Genomic DNA, 22,169 nt, shown 5'->3' with positions numbered 1-22,169 from the left:
TCTCTCTATAAGCCTTGAAGTGGTAGGATCCCTTGAGAGGAGGGCATATTAACATTTCAGGGAACAGGAACTGGAAATGTGATGGAATCTTCATTATAATGTTATGGAATCTTCATTATAATCCATCTGTTGAGAGCTGAATCATGACTGGTATTCTCTGGGGTGTAAACTTTGCTCTTCCTCAAGTAGGATTTGTGTGTGCATGTGGCCAGACCTGGGTTTAGGCACAGCACCAAAATTCTTGCACTTGGGCAACTACCTTAAGAGCCTGAAGGCAGAAGCTTTCAATAAAAAAGTTGATAGATACAAACTAACAAAACATAAGCATGCATGGCACAGAACCAATAGACAAATCCCAGCAGGTTTCTGACAGGTGGTGTAACAGCTTTGTCCTGAAGTATGCTGGTAGTATCTAAACACTACTTGGGTGGTAGTTAAAAGTGAACTTCCTCACCCCCATGCCTTAAAGGAGGTGGAAAAAAAAGATGAGAACAGCTGTTGCTGCTCCTTTGCAAGGGGAGATGCTAATGGAGAGGTGAGTGGGTACCAAAGCTCAGTCCTAGGGTTCCTGCTCAGCAGTGCTCTTGAGACTGGAATTGGGGTGGGCTTGGCAAGGCAGGCAGCAGCTCTGCAGGGCTGGCTGTGGGGTTACCTGAGGGTGGGCTGCAAGTGCTCCTAGTCCCTGGAGGTCCCTTGCTGCTAAGGTGTCCCTTGACAGAACAGAGAGAAAAGTGACACCAGCTCTGGCCAAGGCCAATTAGAAGCAGTTGTGCTGAGTTGAGAGCAGCCCAGAAGGCAGGCCATGAGCAAAAGGGAGCTGGGATGGATGAATGCCATCAGAACTCCTTCCTGCATCTCCACTAGAGGGCTGTGGGCTTGAGGGGGGAATGTGCAGAGCAAGGCACAAAGCCTCGGTGCTGTCAGACCAGGTGGCACAAATCAGTGCACAGCATGCTCAGTATCATAAGGTAAGTAACATACTAAGCCTGTTTCCTCAGGTATGATCTGATTCCTTAGCAGGATGGAGCATTTGCAAGTAGTTAGCATGTACAAAGGGAGTGGAAAGGCAGATGTTTGAATTTTTGCTCTAAAACTGTAGGTTTATGAAGTGGAGCAGTGCTCCAGTAGGGAGATCTGTACCACAGTAAGCAAACAGCTCCGGCAGGAAACTCCGGTAAGGGCTCTGACCATCAGTAGGATGGGATAGAGGGTAAACCTTATCCCTACCTTGCTTTTCAGGCCTACTGGCTGATCTCAGGTTGCAAATACTGTCTTGAGGGGCTGGATCATGGCTTTTGATGGAGAATTATCAGACCTGCTGTTGGAGATAAGTGGCAGTAAGTTGTCTTCTGAACATTTGACTCCTTTTTTGTTATGGCTTAAGGATTCTCAAATTTCCTTTTTGAGAAGATTGATTGGAAGCCTTGGGCTGAGGATTACATGAAAATTTAACGTTTACCTAAAATGGACAATGCTCCCTAGTATTAAAAAATAAACATTGCTTAGGTAAGCATTGAAGCTGCAGGACAAAGTACAAGTAAAATTATAACTATTAATGTTACTGATTTATCTGGAAAAGTATTGCTTGAATTTGTACTGGATAAATCAAGAATACTTCTTTCCAATGTAGAGAGGAAATCTGGGAGCCTTACATAATTCATCTGAAATAATTACTGAAGTAGGAGGTGTATGTTGGGGTGATACAGAGAGGAAATTTTAGATTTTGAAAGTGGTCCAGATAAATATCTTTAACGCAGGGATGCTTTCTTTTATTCTAATGACCCTTCTAGTAGTGAATAGGAATTCTCAAGGCTTCCAGTGAAGATAGTGCTTGAGAAATGGCACTTGCTTGGCCTAATATATGAAATTGCTCAAATGTAACAATAGTTCTGTTTATATTGCAAAATAGCAGCATGCCTCAAATATACTGGGTCCTTCTGCAATTATTTCTTTTAAATGCTCTAGCTAATTTTTTGTTAAGACATACATGAGAAAATATCTGACTGAGGCTAGATACCAGATAACATTTCACCACTTTTTTTATCCAAACCTAAATTTTATGGGTTTCTATCCATTCCCATAGAAGATCAATGATAAATTGCTGAAGATGCACATAAGATGCTAGTATGAAATCAGAAAGGTAAGTAGAGAATTCTTATGTTGCTTCTTAATGTTGAGTTACATTTCTTAAAGGGATGAACCTCACTAGTGAAGTCAAAATGAAAAGTAAAGACTGTTAAACCAGTATTCAAGATATGTATTGAGTCTCATGAAGTAAGTCTGTCTTCTTGCAAAAACAAAAAAATGTAATCAGGGCAATGCATACTTTGGAAGTTGATAATAGTATATGTGACTACACAGTTTACTGCTTTCTCTTTTGAAAATCAATGCTGCATCCTAATTCAGCCTAGTTACATCTTGTTTTCTTGGAGCTTTTGAAAAATTGTGCACTTCTAAGTTTGTTCTTTTCGCCTTTCAGTTTTGAAGTAATGCAAGTTTATCAGCAGCAAAATGACCCCAATAAGCTATTTAAAAAAAATTTTATTGGAGCAAGAATGTTTCTTGATCACTATCCTGTGGGCTAGTTTGATTAATTTGGATGAAATAAGCTTTAAAGCAAAACACAAATGCACATAAGAGAAAGCATACTGTTTTGAAAGCAAAACAAGCAATTTAATACTTGTCATCTAAATTGTAAGGTCATCTTGATATCTGCAGCACTGTGATAATATTCTGTATTTAAACTAGTTTTAACTGTATTTCACTGCCAAGCTTCAACTAATCTACATACCCAGAAATGGTAATGTGATACTGACAGGTCTTGAAACTAGTTCAGAATAAAGGTAAGGGAAATGCCCCTTTCTTCCCTGAATTTATATAAGGATTTTGTTTTGGCTCCTTTTAGAGCTGAAATGGGCCTTTATAAAGAAGATGGCATTTCATAACTTTGAAGACTCTTCATTTAAAAGTCTCTAACTTCGGCTTTAAGGAAACTGCTATGGTTTGTCTGAATTCACATGAGCTGTTTGGCCACACCAGCAAGTTAAGGGCTTGGACTTCTTTCTCCCTCTTATCTGCATATATATTTCTTTTGTTAAGAGGTGTCATTTCCAGGAGCTCTGCAAGTCTTTGATATTGACACCTCAGACTGAAAAATATACCACAGGTCTTTGCATTAGATCCTCTGAAGTTGATGAGCAGGGCTTTCACTCAAACCCACAATTGTCTTTCTGTCCAATGCTAGTTAGGCAAGACATTTTTCTAGCAGTGGTAGAAACAGATGTTAATGTGCAAGTGTTCAAGTCCCACACATACTGTAGAAGTGAAAAGATGTATTTTTCTTTCCTGCCTCTTTTACAATACATGCCATGAAAGAGTTGAAAGGAGTTTGAAATTCTCTCCTGTGACAATTTTCTGATTACTCTGCAGTCTTTGGAACAGCTTGAGAATTATGCAGTGCCACTACAGCCGGGCAATAAACAGTTGTATTTAGTGAAAATTCTGGGAAGTTTTTCATTAAGTGAAGCTGCCATGTGCTTTTGAATCCTAGTTTCAAGGTCAAGGTAAGATTGCATCTGAATCCTTTCTAATTTTTTGGTAAGATTTCTAAAAGCTCATTTTAACAAATTCATTTTTTTATCTAGATCTGCATTCTTTTAATTTACCTCATATAGGGCAAGTTCAGTTTTAAGTGCATGTTTTAACTGCAAGTATTAAACTGAATTGCATTTCTGTTCTGCTGCAGCTGTGTTCCAGCAGAGCATTACTGGCCAATTCTGTACTGCTCAGAGATGCACTTTATGCATTGTATGCTTTTGGGGATTTTTCTTAAACATACATCAAGGAAGTTATAAGTAGCATAGACACAGATTCGAACTGTAATTTCTGTTTCAAAGGCCTGTTTTCCAGTGTAGAGATTAGTGCTTAGTGTGTGCATAGAAAAATTAAAATCCTCCCTAAAGCTTTGCTTTCATACACATACAGAATGCTGCCACTGAAAATGAAAGAACTGGTGAATGAATTTCACTACAGTGATTAGCTGTGCACGTGAAGATTAGAAGAAAGTTACAGTTTATAGCTGAAGGAATAGAGGGGAAGCAACGCAAGTACTTTTTGGGTTGAATGTAATGTGGTTTAAGAATCTCAAAAGAGAAGAAAATAGAATGAATTCTAGAACCTTTGATACTAATGTTCAGCAGAAAAATTAGGATTAAATCCTGCCCCAATTTGAATAAAATTCTATTGAGCAAGGTTCTACCCAGCATCATACTGATTTCCAGCTTCCTTTGACTAAAGCCTAAAAAAAGATTAAAGCTCCATGGCAACTACTATCTTAACTCCTGACAGCCATAGTATAAATTACATCTTGTAAAAACCTAATACTGAAGAGTTTTATTTAGGTCACCAGTCAGGCTAGGAAATGGAAGGCTTTGGAAGGTAGATGCCACCCCAAACTTCATTTTGGCCCTTTATGGGTATCAGTGAGGCAGAGATTTTTGTGGGTGGCAGACTGGATGCATATGCAGTATGAATAAAAAATCTGTTAAGTTTTGGGTGTGTAAACTTTTTTCATACTTCTGGGGGAAAACTGCAATTTACTTGTGACTGTAACCTTCCAGTAAGGAATACAGCAAGGTTCAACTGGGAGACAACAGCCCAGACAGGGACAACATGAGGTTCTCACGATAGTTGCATTTGCTGCCAGTGGAGGGACAGTACTGCGCTGGGATTTTTTGTGTTTGGTTTTTTTTTGTTTGCTTGGTTGCTCTTGGGTTTTGGTCTTTGGGGTTTTTCTTTTTGTTGTTGCTTTTGTTTGGGTTTTGGCTTTTTTGGGGTTTCTTTTTTTTTTTGTGGGTTTTTTTTTTTTTTGTTGTTGTTGTTGGTTTGGGGGTTTTGTGTGTGGATTCTGGTTGGTTTTGATTGGTTTCTTCTCATTTGTTTTTAATGGAGAGGGGAGGGAAATGGATGGAGTACAGAGTGGAATGATCATCATGTACTTCAGCTGGGAAAAGAAGGGAGTCATTCACAAATAGTCATACCTAAAACCAGAGTCGCATGCACTGCTTACTAAAGATGCACAAAACAAAGCCTAATTTCAAATAAATCATGCAACTTCTTATCAATGAGAGCCCAACATTCCTGCTCATTTCCAGTTTAGAAGATGAGAACATATAAGCAGAAATTAATATATTTGTGTCATTACTTAAAGTAGCAAAAACCTGGCAAAATGACTGACCATGGTTTTATCACAGTGAAAGGAGGCAAATGAGTGGATGAAAATGACATGGGAGTAATTTTGTTTAAGAAGATAAGTTGAAGTAATTTTTACAAACATTTACACTCCTTGACTTATCAGCAGAAGCACAAAATTTATTAACTTATTCTTTGCATTTCATGAAGTTACCTTATCAGCATTTGCCAGCTTCCTCATTTTTCCTTTTTGACCAAGTCACAGGGTAGAAGAATTTGATAGTTCTGGAGTATACCATTCATGTAAGAAAAAAGAGGAACATATTCAGGAGTTTACCTGTTTTCCATCATGACTCCAAACCCAGTTCTCCTGGTGTCACATGTAATTGTCAAGCAGTACAAATCTGGCTCATTCTTCAGTAATTTTTTAACTTAAAATTAAGAAAAAATAGTAATTTTAAATGTCTGTCAGATAAACATATCTAATATTAATTTGATACTAGTGTTAAGGAATACCACTTCAATGATTATTTAATATAGTACAATAATTAATGATAAAAACCCCCAGGATGTGAAGAGATTAAGATCAACATATTGCTAATTTTGTGCCATAGCAAAAAGAAAGCTGCAAAATCCCACCAAATCTTGTGAGATTAATAAATAAGAATTCTGTTTTCAGATGTTGAGTAATTGTATGCTATTTAGTTTCAGAAACCACACTTAAAGGTGGTGGGAGTTCAAACAAGCAAGATAGAGAAAAGATATAGAAGACAATGACTTCTAATGATAGAACAGAGCCTAGAAATGAGAGGACTGAGGTCAGGAATCCTCAGTGATGTGAAAGTTTGCTTTCAAGAGGAAAAGGACAGTAATTAATGTCCCTTGGATGGAGCACAGGAAGTTTAAATATGACACTAGGGAAAAAACAAAACAAAAAAATGTGCTGTCCAACCGTAGTGACAGTGAAGCACTGGAATATATTACTTTGGAAAGTAAAGATCTCCAGTGACAAAGATGCTACAAGGCAGGCTAGACAATTATGTTGACATCAGTTTAATTGTAACTGATCCTGCTGGCAGGGGAAATGGATTGGATCAGGAGTTCCTGAGCTGTGGTAAGACAGTGACATATCCCTGAAGGCCCAGGCAAAGCTCCAGAAGAATTTAATTTGGTATTTCTCTTTCTTCCAACCTTTCCCCTTTGAAGTTCTCTCAGAAAGTCATTTGAAGAATGTTGTGCTTACTCTCAGGCAGCAGGACAGGAAGGGAGCAGAGCCATCAGATCCTCCCTACCTAGGGGTACATTTTGAGGATTGCCAGTGGCCAGCTGGGGGACACTTGTTCCATGTTCTCTGCATTCCCTTGGCAAAAGTGAACTGAACTGTGGTGAGGGTTATGCTGCTACCCCAGCAGCAGAAATTCCATGTGAGCTGACCTTCCCTTTCTAATGAAATTCAGATCCACTGCTGAGGAGCATTTAGAGGCATGTGAGGAATGGTGCAATTTCCCTGGGGCATCAAAACTTGGGTCAGGGAGAGGAAGTTTCTATTGATACCTGGCAATCCAGGCAGTGGCTGCAGAATACAACTACCTAGGGCCAAGATTCTAGCTATCGTACAGAAGTAACACCTACTGGCTGGACTGAAAATAGGAATATATGTATATAGGGCTCATATAGATGAAGGCCCTATCCCATTGCAGTAGAAAGATAGGCCCAGTAATAATAAATTTCAGTACCATTGAAATAAATGACCTCCTAACAAGGATTTTCAGCTCCACTTCCTACATGCTGCACCTACTTAATAAATTATTAACAAAATAATTATATTCTCTGCAGTCATAGAAAATCTGATGTTCAGGTATCTTAAGCAGCAATCCTGGATATTTTGCTTTGGTTTCAACCTATTCAAGAAACCTTGGAATAACATTTCACAGTATTTTCTTTGGTAAGTGTTAATTTTTGGTGGAGGGAACTGGTAAAACAAGAGTATGAATTTTTAGCAACTTATTCAGATAAGATAGTATGTAATCCTTACTGTGCTAATAATTTCTGAGTAGTTTCATGAAACTATTCATCATCCAAACTATTTTTATAAATATAGCAGTCACTTTTCAACATGAAATGTGTATCAAAACTTAGAAAAAGTAATACTTTGCATTCCAGTTTCTCTGTTTCATGGTATGATACATGGTATGATTTACTCTTCTTCAGTGTATCAGGAAAGCACCAGATGGGGGCCATTGTAAGTCAAGAGAGTAATGTTAGAAAGAGGATAGATGGGCTGTTTTCAAGAAGGCAGAGTTGGCACAAGGCTTGCACACTGAACTTAGAGACACGGTGCATGTGGTGTATGAACACACTGACCTAAGGAGAGGCAGATCATGTGGTAAGTCAGTCACAAGCTCAATAACATTTCTACAGATTTGTCTGCATTTTTCCATCTCATTTCTATCTAACTAAAAATATGTACCCTTTTCTGAGTCTTAGCATATTTACTTACATAATTAGTTAAGTGGCATTGGTGGTGGTCAATGAACTTTAACATCAAATAAACCTCTAGGCATAAGTCCTTTCACATGGACATATAAATTTTTTATATATGTACCTATATGCACTTGTAATAACTTCTTCAGCTGACCTGTTTGCTGACCAAATGCAGTGATGGCTGAGAAAAATCAAAGTGAATCATGTCAAATGAACACAGGGCTGAGAATACCTCCAGCAGCTCAGATAAAATGCTCACAGTAAAGCAAAGCACAGCCCACCAGTGATATAGGCAGGTGACAATAAATAGCAAAGATTATTAATATTCTTCACAAAGTTGTGGAAAAAAAAGTTCTGCTTACAAAAAATGAAATTGTAAGATTCTTATTACAATTTGAACTTGAACTTTAGTAAGAAAATCAAAATTTCCTGATTTGAAATGTAATCATCAGTGTAAACTAAGCAATTAAAAAGTGGCCTTAACTATGGTTATGACTCCAGAACACATACCTATTTTAGACCTTCCTGACCAGATCATAATAATAACTATGGAGTGAAATCAATACAGAAATAAGTGGCATAATAATTAAAAATGGAAGACATAGTTCGACAAAACAGCTTCTCAGAGTTCTAACAGTTGTAACATAACATATTCATCAGTAAGCAGAACAATATTTTGTGAGCTGAGAGAAACTGTATCAACTTGATCCATTAGGATATTGTTATCCATTTTCGTCTTCACTAAGAGGAAGGATGCCAATTTACCTAATATGTCATCACTGCAAATGTAAGGCTTCTGGAAAATCTGCTTCCTTCTCATCTTTTGTGTATTGTAGATACATGGTGGCACGCTGCACCTTAAGTACTATGCACAGCAGTGGGAGATGAAGCCAAAACAGGATGTCTGTAATTCCAGACATCAAGAGGTGAATGGAAGTAGTGAGGAAAATTGTCTAGATGTTTACCTCCCATTAATCCAGGACTGCCTTGTCAGTGAAGAAAACATGGATGACACATTGAAAAAAAGATTGGGAACTACCAGTTTAAACTGATGTCTAAAGAAACAGTAATGCTACTGAAATAGTATTTAAGTGAGGTCAGTCAAAATCCCTCCTTCCCACTTCTCAGGCAGCTTGAGTCACTAATTCTTGCAGTTGAAGGAATATAATAATTGCACATCAGTCTGGGCTTCATCTCTTTGATCTCCCTGCTTCAAGACAAGGAGAGTCTGGCTTTAAGAAAGATTACAATGACCTCATTTAGTTATTCCAGTAATTCATATTTCAGTGTAAACCCATGGCCTGGACAACTGATGTTTCAATTTCAGCTCTGCAGTGTTACAGAAGTTAAAATTGTCACTTTTGCTCATGGTCCTGTTGGGTGGAGCCTGCTGGTACAGCTCCCTGGAGGCTTTGACTGAAGATGGCCTGCCAGAATAGGTTGCTCAGGAGTTCTCTTTGTATTGCAGATCAGCCAACTCTTTGCAAGACCAGCCTCTAAGTTCCCAGTGACAAAAAGATCCCTGGCAAAACATCAGGATTCTTTGATACCACATGAACCATGTTCTGGGAACAGCACCAAAAGATCTTATCCAAACATTTCTCACAGACTTCACAAACACTAGGGAAAACCAACTCAGTCCAACAGGCACAGGGAAGAATGAGTTGCATCTTTCTGCTCCAATGAGGTCTTTATTACTATTAAAGGGTTTTATCTCCAGGAAGCGACTCCTTTTGTCTCCCTCTATTTCTGGAAAAAGGGGCCTTAGCTCCCATTTCAGATCCCACAGTAGCTTTGTAACTAAGAAGTAAAGCTGACCTTAACCAGGTCTGAACTGAATAGTTCCTATTCAGTTTCACAATACACCTTAAAGAATTGCTTATTTTCAGATCTGAACTTTGTTTAGAGACTCCCATAAGTATCTGATGAATTTTTTATCCCTTTATGCTAATAATTATTGTGACTCAAGAAAATAAAATGAAGATGGTTGACCAAACAATCATTCTAATTGAAAGTATTTAGCAGTTAGTTGTATGGAGAGTGAACATATGGTTTGTTCTATATATAAAACTTTGTGGCTGCTGCAGTCAGTGCCAGAGACAAACTCCTACCTATTCTCAGAGAGGCCAAGCAGTAGTCCTCCCTCAAGAATCCAGTACTCTTTACTTTGGCACAGAACGATGCAATGGCCTGATTGTTTCTTCACATGCTTTTTCAAAAGGTCATAAGTCAACAGAGTCTAGGAAAAATGTATTTTAAAAATGCCTTGCTTACTTTGTGCAATTAATTATATGAAGACATGTATTATTTAGTTAAGTTTCATAGAAATGTAAAGAAAAAAAAATCCATAAGCATGCACATCCCCCTAAACTTACTTTCTGAGTAAATTTGTGTTTAGTACCTGGAAAATGAGTGTTAGAGAATCTGGAAGAGAGGCAAATCCCTTGTTTGTAAAGACAAAGAGTTTTGTATCCCTCATCAGCACAATTTCAAAGCTTTCTACCTTTTCCATTTGAACAGCATGGCATTTCGATTTCCCTGTGTTTAACACTGTAACCACTGCAGCAATGAGATTCCTGTCTACATCTCCGAGGCAAAAAAACCCCAAAAATTCATAATTTCTGACAAGTAATTGTTTTGCCCCCAGAGTTGTCACCATTGTGTTTTAAAGTTTGACGTGGCTTGGTTTGTGAATCCGCTGAACAATTCTGTGACAGTGATTTCCAATTCCCCAGCACAGATGTAAATGTATCCAGTTGTAACTCAGGGCTGAAATCCTGGCCTCACTGAAATGAGTGGAAATCAGGAGTTCACTGCTGGAGTTCTGAGCTTCCCTAATTAAGAAAAAAAATCCTGGTTTTTGCTGTAATTTGGCTGAGACATGGCCCAAAAAACTTTCCACATCAAAGTGTTCCAAGGATGAGTCCTTGGCTAATGCTTTGTGTTCAACATGCTTTCAAAGGAGATGATTTCAGCAATGCTCAGAATTGTGTTAATCTATGTAACTCTGAATCCAGCCATTTGCAGTGTGAAAACAGGCAAGGCAATTCAGGCACAAATTGCAGAAAGTAGTACCTTTTGTGTGTCCTTTTTGGCAAACCCAACCTTTAAAGGTTTCAGTCATGTTTTCAAGGGCAACATCATGCTTTTTGTGTTGTCTTGTCAGCTACCTCTCCTCATCTGAAGGGAAGGCAATGTTTAAACATCAAATATCTGTTTATTTTGAACTTGCCTGGAAAATTTAGTGTAGTCACAATTTCTCAAATTCCATTTGTGTTTTTTGCCTGGTTATTGATCTTTGCAGCCAAGTTCCCTTTAAAGGTATGCTCTCCATCACAAAAAGCTAAACAAAGAAGGTCAAGAGAAACACCCACATATTTGAGGTTAAACTGAAAAAGAAAGCATTTGTAGTACAGCAATAGAATATTCTGCATTTAACATGTGTCTGTGGTTGTTCTACTGGGACTAACTTGGGAGTTTGAACAGTCTACTTGAATTTTGCTGCCCACCTTTTTGGTGAGTACACAAAAGTCAGGTACACCAATGTTTGCAGTGGTGAACATTTCACTTTCTAGGTGATCACTATGTGTGAAGCCTGATGTAATCTAGCTTATAGAGAAAGTAGAAATCAGCAAAACTTTCTCTCTTCAATTGTCTTACCACAACAGCTGTGTTCAGAAGGAATGTTTCCAGGTATCTTCTTCTGAGCCAAGCTGCACAGGACATTTTTTAAAACATGCCATGGTTTATGATTTTAATGCCATCAAATACATGTATTAATTTCTTATTATTGATAAGAAGATCTAAAATGTATATTCAATTATTGATCTTTGATATCAATATCCAGTGAAGTCAGCACTGAAAATCATACCTTGGTTTCCAGAATATGGAGATTTTTAGGATTAGAATACATTTCATTGATAAGGAGCATTTGTAATGTTTGAAACTTAATTTAAATTATCTTAAAATTCCACCAAAAATTCACATGAAATTTGGTTCATATCTCTTGTATTCTCACAAGCATGAATACACTTATTCACAACTTAAGCCCATCTCCTTTGTCACCTGATTAATTCCAGAGCATTCAGGTCACTTGGTATTAATTTCATTAACCAAATGGCACGCTGGTTTTCATTGCAACTTTGTTACAGATGTTCGTGTGAAACAGTAGGAAATTAAATAATATACCATGGTAAAGCAGAAGAGATTATTGAAATAGAATATGGAACAACAATAGTAATAGTTTGAAATTTCCATTTGCATGATCCTTTCAGAAATTTATCAAACCCAAAGAAACAATTCTCCTTTTTTAAGAAATAGCAACTGAAATGAAACCACTCACCTCCAAGGTGAACTGAAAGTAACTGGGCCATGTGCCTGTCGTCTTTACATTCAAGAGTATTATCTCAGCAGTGTCAGCAACATGGATTAATGCCATGAGATGACAGCCCAGACAATTAATGAAGCAGGTGCAAATAAAGTAATTGCAGCGACCCTGAACAGTGTGAGAGTAGACAAAGGTGCCAACACTGAAGGTTCTACTTGCTGCTCTGAAAGGAACAGCAGAGCTGTTCATAGCAGGAGGGAGGCACTTCATAACAGCAATTGTTTTGAACTCTCTAAGATTATATGAAAAGAAAACATGCTCTATCAAGAATATTTAGGGTCAAACTTATGTCAGGGAAAAGTGAAGGCAGCCCTGCAGACCATTCTGAAAGTAATGGAGTAATACAGGATTTGCTCTTGGAGCATGAGAGGATGCAGGTACCAGAATCTGGAAGTTGAATGGAGATGTAAAAGAGCTGAAACCTCCTGCCTTCAGAAAAACATAGCTGGATGAAAATACTGTGGGTAACAGCCCAGACTTTTAGGAAGAATTAGACACCTAAAGCTGTTGAAAGGCTTCTAGTGTGATTTTCAAAAACTCCAGAAAAATTTACAAAAGATGCCCTCGAAGACCTCATGGACCACTGCCAAAGTATTTTTTTAAATTGCACACAACTTCCTTTTCTGAAGAAGCAAGAATAAAGTCTCTAAACATTTATTAGCTAAAGATCACAGGGAATTAGTCATTAGTTACAGCTTCTCCCTGAACAACGGCCACAGAATCCCAACATATCAATTCAACCACCACATCTCCTTTGGTAGTACTGAATACCCTGGCTGCTTTTCTATTTCTGTACAAAAGAAGAGTAAATTAAAACAGAAAAAAACCTGTAGCACTAATGTATCACACTACTAAATAAAACCTGGAGGCTTAAGTGCATGTACAAGGAAGAATGAACTGTTTCCAGATGTATGTTGTGTATGCTCAACCCAGTGCCAGAGGTATGTGACAATGTCAGGTCCATACTGTCAGAATCAACCAGATGAGCAAGGTGCAGAATAACCCCCACATGCTCTGATGCAGCCAGATTTGGACTTTTCATACCAACTATGACATGACTAGGAAGGGGAGGACTGCTCTGGCAGTGACAGTTCAGGAATAAAAATTATCACCTTGCTAAATACTCCAGTTAACTGCACATTTTAATGCTCTAAGTTGTTATGTATGATAGTTAGGATTGTTAATGTGATTTGATTTTTCTGTTTTCAAACTGTTTTGCCCCATCTCCTGTTTCTGCCTGCATTGAATCTAGATGCAGTATTCATTATGATTTGCTATCCTCTCAGTGTCATCACCATCTGTAAATCTAGTTTTATATACTTCAGATGTTCCGAAGATAAAAACTAGGACTGAATAAGAACACCAGCAGACAGTTTGGATGATTCCCTTTACAATCTCTTGCATGTATGGTGTATTGCTTCCTTCCTTTTTCATCCATTTTCTTTCTAACACTTTGTCTTAACTCCTAGCAATTAACTCCTGGATTTACCTTGCAAGTTATTTCTGTCTTTGATACAGAGTATTGCCAGTGGCATTTGAAAAACCAAATTAATGTGAGTGGCACACACTTGTCCTATACCTCATAATTCAAGTCCTGTCAAACATGCTGCAAAAGTAATTATAACCATCCTTTCCTAGCATTATATTCTATAGAAGTGGCCACCCTTAAGAAACCCATCACTTTTTACATGACTACAATATTTACACAGCAAAGATTTATAATGAACCCTGATCTGACACTGGGAATATGACACCAACTGAGGGAACAGTCCTGCACTGCATTAGCACAAATCTAGTTCTCAGAAAATTCAGTTTGACAATTTCAACAAACATAAAGCTGCATGCCAGACTGGTGTATCAAACCACGAAAGAATGGCTTTCAAATTATGTTTGGAAGAAGCACTTGAGTAGCAGTTTGTTAGTGGAAGATATAGAAGGTTGCTTAAGACACAAGAGAACTCAAACCTACAAAATTTATCCTTGGAATCCCTTATAAATTTGGATTTGGTTTCTATAATGACAAAGTATCAATTATACAGCAATGGAGTAAATATAAAGAAATTATTAACAGACCTGACTTCTCAAAAAGATAATGATGGAAGGCTGATACTCAGTTTAGTTATGAAGAAGAGCTTTTTAATACTGAATTCCCAATGGTGAGAAATACTTTCTACCAGCCTATAAACACATAGAATATAATCTTTCACTGAATTTCCAGACATAAGTATGGAGAAATTCTTGTGTATAGTAGTATCTGCTGAAGAAATGAGTATTTCATGCAGCAACTGGCATGAGTCCATCAGATCAAAACCTTAAAACAATAAAAAAAAAAAACAAACCAGAGCTGAGTATATTTCCTGAGTTTGTAGCTGGCATGTATTCCTTTCCCTTTCCTGACCTCAGAATGAAGTATGAACCAATAAAATTCTAAAGGGAAGTCAAATAAGAAAATAGAGAATGTGAAAGTATAACCCACATACAAAGCAAGAGAAAAATAAATCCAAACAAGAGAGAGAATTGAAACAGAGATTGAAATGACAGCAGAAATGAAGTGCAGAGAGAGAAGTAAAAAGATGTCAGAAATAGAAGGAGAAGCATAAAAAGTAATAAGAAAACGCCTAAAAAAGCAAAGTGAAGGGTCATTTTAAAGCTAGTTAACTTCTAAAAGAAATTATAACATGTCTCATCTTCAAAAAGAGTTGTGGAATTTTCTCCCATACTATTTTCTTTAATTAAGAAAATACAAAGTGTGTGTAATTTATCCAATAGCTACTGCTGAGAGACACAATTGTAAACTGCATAATTTAAGGTTTGTTTTAGTTTTGAAATGATAGAATCTCCTGCTAATATTTTTAAAGTTTTTACCTTACTCTCTTTATTTTCTACATTTGACGGATTCATTCCCATTGAAATGTTGGAAAATACCTATTAAAATTCCTGACAAGTTACCCTACTATTAACTAAATTCATAAGCAAAATAAATACAGTAACAAGTCCCCCTCTCTGAAATGCTGAAAAGAAAAGGATAATGAGCCCTTCATAAGTTAGACATTTAAAAAATAAGGTATTAAAACCTCATGCTCCAGTATACAAGGCAACCTCTAACTGAGGAAGCCATTAAGCAAAGTCCATCTGACAGCAATTTGATATAAACTGTGTTGTACCTTCCTTTGAAGGACATGACAAAATGCTGTCAAGGAACAGAAACCCGAGCTAAAACTGAGCTTACTTGATGAGAGTTTTGCCATTTTTGCAAGACAAAATTTTGAAACTGAAAAAAAATGCCATAGGAAGTCTAGGAGGTTGTTAAGCCATAATTGGTGGCATAGAAAGCAAATTTAACTATTACCTAGGGAAGTTTCTGTCTCCTGTCAGTCAAAATTCTCATGACCAAAAGACTGACCATTTTGCAGAAGTTAGAGGATGCCATGGCACTGAAAATTACAAATGACTTGAGCAAGTAGCAGAGAGGCAGTAGGGACGAGCCTTGTACATAATTGCTCAGCCATAATTACCTATGTGAGCTTTCCTTCCTTTTGTAGTATAAAGAAGTCAACTCCACCTTTTTCTAAATACTGTTTTTGTTTATGTGGTCAGCTACAACTCAGAAATGGTATAAGAAGATATTCTTGACCACCTCTCAGCCATTAATCTCTATGTCTCAACATCTACTTATTTCTCTGAGGATGACTTATTCTGAGTGCAGAAGGAAATATGCAGAAATAAACTCATTTACTCATTTGTCCACAAGGACCAGCATTCCTCCCATACTCTAAGTCAAAGGAAGATTTTTTTTTTTTAATTAAATACAAATTGATCTTATGATTTAACAAACTAGAACAATAAATCCCCTTTCACCTGGACCAATTGTTTACCAAAAATAAACACCCCAAGGAGTTCCTGCTTCATTGCCTGTGTCAGTACTGGCACACTGTTTGTAGTCAAGAATTTTGGGAGATTTTAAAGACTCAGAGAACCTATTCACACTTGCTTCTACCTGGCCTAATCTTCTTAGGGATGAGTAGTTTATTCCCAGTTATTCATATTTTGTACAATTCCGTTGACTTTACATGAAGAACAGCATACATAAAAACCAAAGAATGATGACATGTATATCACAAGGTTTTGCTTTGCCTGCTTTGACACTGAAATGAGAGTTCCCAAAAGAGGTAACAGCATAGAGAGGCAAAATTATTTCCTACCTGGTCATCATCTGCTCCCAATCTAGCTTGAGGACAAATGCCCAAATCCAAAGCTCTGTGAAGTGTAAAAGATGACTTTCACCTGGCAACCTCCTGGGTATTCAAAGTTGCTCCAGAAGATGGCAGATTGGATTTTAGGAAAAATTTCTCCACCAAAAAGGTTGCCAAGAATTGGAACAGGCTGCCCAGGGAAGAGGTTGTGTCACCATCCCTGGAGTTATCTAAAAGACAAGTAGCTGTGGCACTTAGGGACATGCCTTAATGATGGACTTGGGTTAATGGTTGGACTCTGTGATCTTGCAGGTCTTTTCCAACCTAAATGATTGTATGATTCTATGAAAATCAGACTGCTCTTGGATTCAGCTCCCTCTGGTGGGTAATGCATACTCCAGAGACCAGCAATTACTGCTAAAGGCAACCACCAAAAAATGAAAGAATCTGCAGGTTGCCATATTTTTCTTAAAATACACATAAATACACTGGATGAGCAAGGATTACAACAGAGATCAGAGTTAAAGCTGTAATTTTACACATCTGTGCTGAGAAGTTCATGTCAGAACACAACTCCTTTTGAATTCAGAGAAGAGATGGCAGTTTCAGTCCAGGCAGAAACTGATTTTCAGCATCTAACACTGATTAAAATGAAGAACTAGTTAAAAACAATTTGTTTGCATGAGAACATTCACTTGGATTTCTGTTCTTGACTGATACTTTGAGCTGTCCTGGCTTCAGCTGGGATGGAGTTAATTTGTTTCCTGGTAGCTGGCGCAGTGCTGTGTTTTGGATTCAGTGTGAGAATGATGCTGATCACACACTGATGTTTGGTTGTTGCCAAGCAGTGCTCAGCCCAAGTCAGGGACTTTTGAGTGTCCCAGGCTCTGCCAGTGAGGAAGTGCACAAGGAGCTGTGAGGGAGCATGGCCAGGACAGCTGACCTGAACTGGCCAGAGGGATATTCCACACCACGGAATGTCATGCTCAGGACATAAATTTGGGGAAGGTTGGTCAATGGCCACTGATGGCTGGTCAGGGACAGCTGGGCATTGGTCAGCAGGTGGTGAGCAACTGGACTGTGCACCTCTTGTCCTTCTTGGGGTTTATTACTCTTTCTTTTTGCATTACAATTATTTTATTATTACTATTATTAGTAGTATATTTCATTATTTTTAAATTAATCAACTGTTCTTGTCTCAGCCTGTGAGCTTTGGGGCTTTTTTTCATGATACTTAGTTACTGGCTAGGATTGAAGCACAGCAAATGCATAAAGGTTGATGCCCTTTCTAAATAGCATTTTGTTGGCAGAAAATATTCATTATTTGGCAAATCTCACACCCCAGAGATTCTTCATTTGTTAAAATTAATTTAGTTTCAGTGAAAAAGAAAACTATGCTTTTAAATCTATGATTATCTTGCTATAAAATATCTATGCCCACCTATTTATCTGCTGAAATAACTGAAACTTACAGCATATTTTATAATTTATATACCTGGGGACAATTCTAAGTCTTTCCACAAGGACAATGTGCAGACTGTATGGAAGTATCCCAAATACATCAGTTATGATAATGGCAACTTGTGATAATTCTTATGTTAAAATAAAATCAGTAATCTCTCCTCTACAAAATAGTACTTAAATTTTGATTACCTCTTAAAAATGCATGGAAATGTTGCCAACATCAGCAATCTGACAGAAGAGGCTTAGAATGAATTGTACTTTTCTGCTCTCACAAGTGGCACCAATAAATCAAACGTTAGTTCTTGCATCTCTGGGTTGGTTTTTCTTTCATTCAGAAGCTTGGTTGTTGGTGTGAATCACATACTGACAGTTGTTTTGGAAAAAAACAACCCCATGTTCCCATCAGAAAACTGCAATTGAGTATGAGAACATTTGGGATGAGAATGGTCAGGTAAACTCATGTTCTTCAATGGATCACAACCATACTGCTCAGGCTGATGTCCAACTTAAGCAACTGTATAGCCTGTTCATTAAATGGCTTATGGAATTACATTGCATTTAAAGACTGCTCAGTGGAGGAGAGGCTGGACATGACCTGGCAATGAGCACTGGCAGCCCAGAAAGCCAAACATGTCCTGGGCTGCATCCAAAGCAGCATGGGCAGCAGGGCAAGGAAGGGGGTTCTGCTCCTCTGCTCTGCTCTCCTGAGACACCACCTGGAACCCTGCATCCAGCTGAGGTCCCCAACACAAGAAAGACATGGACCTGTTGGAGCAAGTCTAGGGGGGGGCCACAAAAATGCTCAGAGGGCTAGACTACATCTCCTCTGAAGAAAGACCAAGGGTTGGGGTTGTTCAGCCTAGAGAAGAGAAAGTTCTGTGGAGACTGGATTCTGGCCTGTCACTGCTTAGAGGGGGCTTCTAACAAAGATGGGAACAAATATTTTAGCAGGGCCTAATGGTTTTAAACTTAAAGAGCATAGATTCAGACTGAATATGAGGAAGAAGATTTTTACCATGGGATTGGTGAAACACAGGAACAGATTGCTCAGAGAGGTGGTGGATGTCCAGTCCCTGAAAACATTCGAAGTAAGATTGGATGGGGCTCTGTTAAAGATGTCATTGCAGGCAAGTTGAACTAGATGACCCTTAAAGGTCCCTCCCAACCATTTTTTGATTCCTTGGTAACTAAGCTGCAGGCATGTGTTTTACATTCCAACTTTCATTCTGAAAGAAGCTGCGGAACTTACAAAAGACATTTCTTTCTTATAAACATTTTTCTCCTTTTAAAAAAAGAAACCATCCAACTTTCAGGTACAAATAAGAACCTGATATCAGAAGCTCTTCACAAGATATGTAATTTTAATTGGAATTCTAAGCAATGCATAAAATACCCTAGAAACTTCTTCCAGAATTATTGTAATTAGCTCCTCTCCCCTTATGCTGCTTCATATGTTTGCACTTACATGAAGTAACACAAGGCTTTTATGAGGTGAGGGGCTTACATGGAAGTCATATACAGTACAGACAGACATGTTTGTAGGCAAGTAGGACAAAATTCTCCATGCAGTGGAGGGTTGAGGACAAAGCACATTTGTATGAACATGCTTGCAATACTCATAGTTCTGTGCTTAGAAAGAAATACTAAATAACTTCATTAGCTCTGATGTACAACCGCTTCGAACCTCAGAGAAAATATCTGATTTTCCTTTGTTCTTAATATTAAACCCAGAAAAGATCTGTTTGCAAGAAGCTCATGAAATCTGTGGCTTTGCTGTTAAAATATTATTGTGCTATTAAGACTACTCTGCAGTAGTCATTTTATTCTCTGCAGTTAAATAGCATTTCACAGCATGTTTTATTTTGTTTGGCTAAACTCCAGGCTTTCTGGTCCTCTAGTAGAGCCTAAAGAGTTGCCTGCAGACTGTAAAAAGAGTTACATACATTTAAGTGGATTAAAAAACACATTGAACTTGGAAAAGGCATTTAGGGTTATTGCAAAATAATGTCTATTTTACATATTTATGACAGTGGTAACCCTCTCGCTAAAGGTATTGTTTGTCCTACCACAAGATTCTGAGGAGTGCCAAAACTGATGACGTCTTCTACCTTATTTTATTACCTAAACTAATTTGTCCCCCTCTTTTAGGAAATAATGTATTGCTGATCATTCTGGCTAAATGCCCTTCTCCTAATTTTGGGTTTCTAGTCTCACCTGTCTCCAGAAGCTCAATGGAGGCTTCCTCTCTGAGAGCAAGTGGAGCATACTCTTGAAATATGTTATGCGGTTTCTGGAAAGTGCTCAGCCGTTTGCTCTTAGCTTGCTGCCTGTGTGCAGATCCCTGCTGAAAATATCCCTGAAAAATATGTTATGAACATGACTAAAAGGCAAGCTGTGAGAACATAATGGAAAGTTAAGAAGCTGTTCTAATCATAAAACATTATTAAAGAACACCATTACTACTTCAGGTAGGTGCAGCTCTTGCCTACCAGATTGCTGCAGTTTGGCAGATGGGCAGATGTGGATTTGAGACTTATGACCTCTATTTTAGCAAGTATATATCTCAACTGGGAAAGTTACACATCTCTAAGATGGGGATAAAATCTTATGTATCTATTTGATGACAGTGTAACCAGCATAATCTATAAAGGCTCAGGGAATATTTTCCTTCAGAAAATATCTTCCAGTGCTGTACTTCATGCTATAATGAGAAAAGCACTGCTGCTCATTTAAATATACAATTCATTTGCACCATAAAATGTTGAAGGAAACTCCTCAGATTCAGTATTTTTAATGTAAGTACTTAGCAATTAGATTTCCATTGATAAAAGAAGTGAATCATCTTCAGATTAATTAAGAATAAATTAATCTCCTTTAAGGATTGGAAAGAAATGTATATTTATTCCTTTACTGAGCAACTTCTGAACAGAGAGAATTCAGCACTTACCTGGTAGGCTGAAGTTTGTAAGTATTTGCAACAAAATGGACATGAGAAGAGTAGATTTCAGGTTACTCAGGGAACTAGTAAGTAAGATCTCCCAGGAAAATGTTTTTGCTGGTGCTGGGGTACATCAATGCTGGTCACTTTTTAAACATCACCTCCTCAGAGCACAGGAGCAAAAGTTCCCAAATGTCAGAAGTCAGACAAGGCAGAAGGCTATTTTGGCAGAACAGGGACCCTCTCTTGCAAAAAAGGTGAAAAAAGGGAAGGTGTATGCCCAGTGAAAGCAAGGTCAGGTGATGTGGGAATACAGATATGCCTCTTGCCACTGTAGGGAGAAAGTTGGCAGAACCGTCGGGGACAATAAAAGGTTTTTGTCAAATATATTAATGGCAATAGGGAGTGAAAAATAACATTGGCCTGTTACAGGATGAGGATGGTCACCCCCAAAACAGGGACAGGGACCAGGCAGAGGTGTTTAATGTGTTCTTTGCCCCTGTCTTCAACACAGATGATGGACCAAGGGGGTTTCAGTGCCATGAGATGGAAGACCAGGGCTCATCCCAGTTGACCCTGAAGTCGAGCAGATCTGCTGCTTCAGCTGGATCCCTAAAAATCTATTTGGCCTGATGGGATTTAACTGAGAATCTTCAAAGAGCTGGCTGATGTCATTGCAAAACCTCTCTTGATTTTTGAGATTTTTTTCTTTTTTTTTTTCTTGATTTTTTTTTTATTTTTTCAGAATCCAGAGAGATCCCTGTGGACTGGAAGTTGGGTGACACTAACCTGACTTTCAAGAAGGGCAAGAGGGAGGACCCTGGAAGTTACAGGCCTGTCAGTCTCATTTCAGTGCCAGGTAAAATCATGGAAAAAACTGTTCTGGAAGATACTGAAAAACACCTGGAGGACAATGCAGCCATCAGTCCCAGCCAGCACAGCTGCTTGAGAGGGAAGTCCTGCTGTCAAATCTGATTTCCTTCTATTTCAGCTTCCTTCTGGGAATGAAGATGACACATTAAACAGATCCTGCTCATCTGAAATGTTTGAGTCCAGTTCTCTGTTAGAATGAACTCCATTTATACTTTTGATGATTTGCCAGTTCCCAAAAAGTATTGAGTAACACCTGCTTGATTACAATCTGTCTGCACTGCTCTTTTGATACTCCATGAGATGCAACACAACAGTGTCTGCTTTTGCATTATGTCAGTTAGGTTAATTCTTCCAATTATACCTTTAAGTAATTATAAGATTTTCTTTCATAATATTCCTGAGATGATGGGATTATCAGGCTTTTTCCCCATAAAACCTGAAAACAATGGAAAAACCCCACATATTTAAGGACACAAATACAAACCTAATCTACACACAGCAGAAACCTAACAGGTTTCTTATGGTGTGCATCAGTCAAGACTTTGTATTACTGTCCCTTCCTCTTTTGCATTCTAGATTTACAATATGCCCTTTCTTTACATACCAAACCAAATAATCCACTTACTGTACCCTAAAAGTA

The 22,169-nt window shown here is 38.1% G+C and overlaps 1 long non-coding RNA gene across 1 annotated transcript; it reads left to right on the top strand.

Annotated features, from left to right (window-relative positions):
* Nucleotides 1-1,644: 1,644 nt before the first annotated feature.
* Nucleotides 1,645-21,699, top strand: LOC132072593 (uncharacterized). Its single transcript, XR_009418352.1, has 2 exons — nucleotides 1,645-2,140; nucleotides 21,402-21,699. It is a non-coding gene; the product is annotated as an uncharacterized LOC132072593 (long non-coding RNA).
* The last annotated feature ends 470 nt before the right edge of the window (nucleotides 21,700-22,169 follow it).

Source organism: Ammospiza nelsoni, chromosome 4 (genome assembly GCF_027579445.1).
Source record: "Ammospiza nelsoni isolate bAmmNel1 chromosome 4, bAmmNel1.pri, whole genome shotgun sequence".
Taxonomy (NCBI): domain Eukaryota; kingdom Metazoa; phylum Chordata; class Aves; order Passeriformes; family Passerellidae; genus Ammospiza; species Ammospiza nelsoni.
The sequence above is the reverse complement of the archived record's forward strand: the minus strand, read 5'-3'. Positions and strand labels throughout refer to the sequence as shown.